Raw genomic sequence first — 2,938 nt, 5'->3', positions numbered from 1 at the left:
TATGTGTTCTTTTGTGACTTGGTTAACTCACTCAGGATGATATCCTCCAGATCTATCCATTTGCCTAAGAATTTCATAAATTCATCATTTTTAATAGCTGAGTAGTACATCCATTTAATAGCTGAGTGTAAATGTATCACATTTTCTGTATCCATTCCTCTGTTGAGGGACATCTGGGTTCTTTTCAACTTCTGGCTATTATAAATAAGGCTGCTATGAACATAGTGGAACATGTATCCTTATTACATATTGGAGCATCTTCTGGGTATATGCCGAGGAGTGGTGTTGCTGGATCTTCAGGTAGTACTTTGTCCAATTTTCTGAGGAATCACCAGACTGATTTCCAGAATGGTTGTACCAGCTTGCAATCCCACCAGCAATGGAGGAGTGTTCCTCTTTCTCCACATCCTCGCCAGCATCTGCTATCACCTGAATTTTTTATCTTAGTCACTCTTACTGGTGTGAAGTGGAATCTCGGGTTGTTTTGATGTGCATTTCCCTGATCACTAATGATGTTGAACATTTTTTCAGGTGCTTCTCAGCCCTTCGGTATTTCTCAGGTGAGAATTCTTTGTTTTGCCCCGTAACCCATTTTAATAGGGTTATTTGATTTTCTGGAGTCCAGCTTCTTGTGTTCTTTGTATATATTGGATATTAGTTCCCTATCGGATTTAGTATTGGTGTATCCTAAGCTGAATTATCTACCACAAAAGAAGTCCTGCAAGTTTCTTTGTAAGCTTGGGCTAACATGTTCTGTGGACAGAGCTTGCACAGAATAGAGAGACTTGAGAAATGAAGGAAACCGATCAAAGAAGCTAAGTAACAAGGAGGGCCCAAGGGAGGGAGCTTGAATCTTACTCAGAATGGGGAATAAAATAGACATTAGAAGTTCATGGGAAGAGGGAACTGGTTGGGAGAGGGGGTGGGGAGGGGAGTAGGGGTGGAGATCAGATGTGTGTGTGTGTGTGTGTGTGTGTGTGTGTGTGTGTGTGTGTGTGTATAGGGGTGAGAGGGCTGGGAGAAAGAAGAAAAATTGGTAAGGGGACATCTCTGCATAAGCCAGAGACCTGAGATTGGGGAGACTCCTGGAAGGTTATGAGGGTGACCCTAGCTGAGACTCTAGCAGCAGGGGATATGGAGCCTGAAGTGGCTACCTCTTGCAGCCAGGCAGGACTTCCAGTAAAGGGAGGGGGACACCAAACCCACCCACAAAACCTTCAACCCAAAATTTTCCCTGCCTATAGGATGGAGCAGAGATTGAGGAAATGGCCAAGCAATGACTGGCCCAATTTGAGACCCACCAACCCCTGACACTATTAATGATACTCTGCTACTCTTGCAGACAGGATCCTAGCATAACTGTCATCTGAGAGGCTTCATCCAGCAGCAGATGGAAACAGATGCAGAGACCCACAGCCAAACATTAGGCAGAGTTCAAGGAGTCTTGTGGAAGAGTTCAGGGAAGGATTGAGGAAGCCAGAGGGGTTAAGAGCACCGCAAGAAGATGCACAGAGCCAACTAAACTGGGCCCCCGGTGGCTCACAGAGTCTGAACTACCAATCAAACAGCATTCATGGACTGGACCATCTCACCCCTCCACACACACCTGATTCCCCACCTCGATGCCTCTCCCCACCCCCTCTCCCACCCAATTTCCTCTCTCTATCCATTTCTCTTTTTCTCTTTCTTTCTTTCTTTCTTTCTTTCTTTCTTTCTTTCTTTCTTTCTTTCTTTCTTTCTTTCTTTCTTTTCCTTCCTTCCTTCCTTCCTTCCTTCCTTCCTTCCTTCCTTCCTCCCTTCTTTTGGAGGTTGTTGAACAAGTCAGTGGACCATTGCTTCTGGGGTATGGGGCTCAGGAGCTCTTGGTGGGGCAGATCTGTTTCGTTTTCACCACCATAGGCTTCTGGCTTCGAAGGATGGCACTGGCCCTGAGGATGGCCGCCATACGTAGATCAGGGCGGTACTTGTTCTTTCGGATCATGTGCCTGATGCTGCTGAGAGTAGCCAGAGCATTCTTGTTGATGGTGGTCCTCACGTAAGAATTGGCAAGTTTTTGCTGATCGTATCTGCGTTTCGTAACTACCACAACCCCTTTGCCATCAGTCGCGGGCTGCACTCTGATGGGCTTGCAGTGAATTTGCCTGTTGTAACTGAAGGAGTTTCGGGCCTTCAGATTATTTGGCTCTGTGATGTACATCTGCTTTTTCCTCTTAATCAAGAAAGTGAAGCAGTTCTGAACGACCATCCATTACAGATTCGTGGACATGGCAGCGGCTCCTCTCCCTATGGCGGCTGGAGACGGAAAAACTGTCCATCCATTTCTAATATCTATTTTGTTTCCCAATCTGACTGTATCAGATGCACAGGGAAAAACTGTCCATCCATTTCTAATATCTATTTTGTTTCCCAATCTGACTGTATCAGATGCACAGCTTGGTCTTCATGTGGGTCCCCCAACAACTGGAGAGAGGGCTGTCTCTGACTCAGACTCTGTTGCCTGCCTTTAGAGCTCTTTTCCCTAGCTGGGCTGCCTTGTCTGGCCTCAGTGAGAGAGGATTTGTTTAGTCCTGATGTGACTTGATAGCCAAGGAGAGATTGGTATCTTGAGGGGGGTCCCCTTCTCTGAAAAGGGGAGGGTGGAATGGGGGAAGGGGACAGGAGGGTAGAACTGGAAGAAGAGGTAGGAGGACCTAGATTGGGATGTAAAGTGAATAAATAAGTTAATTAAATAATGAAAAAAGCTGAGGTTACCTGGGATGAGCCACAGAGGACTTTATTTCTGGGGAAGACAAAAGAGAAAACCTGGATAGAAAGCAGCAAGGGCACACAGAGTCAGGCTTAATGAGGGCTGCGGCTTGCAGTGGTACCCGAAAAATCTCTCCTGCCACCACCTGACGGTTCTCCTCTGGAGATTTCACACCCCACCCTCATACTCCTG

The 2,938-nt window shown here is 46.4% G+C and overlaps 1 pseudogene; it reads right to left on the bottom strand.

Annotated features, from left to right (window-relative positions):
- Positions 1-1,852: 1,852 nt before the first annotated feature.
- LOC110297036 (large ribosomal subunit protein eL28 pseudogene) lies at positions 1,853-2,266 on the bottom strand (annotated as a pseudogene).
- Between the last annotated feature and the right edge of the window lie 672 nt (positions 2,267-2,938).

This window comes from Mus caroli, unplaced genomic scaffold, assembly GCF_978045245.1.
Source record: "Mus caroli unplaced genomic scaffold, Mus_caroli_1 scaffold_7, whole genome shotgun sequence".
Lineage (NCBI taxonomy): Eukaryota > Metazoa > Chordata > Mammalia > Rodentia > Muridae > Mus > Mus caroli.
Note: the sequence above shows the minus strand (reverse complement) of the source record. Positions and strands in the feature narration are given on the sequence as shown.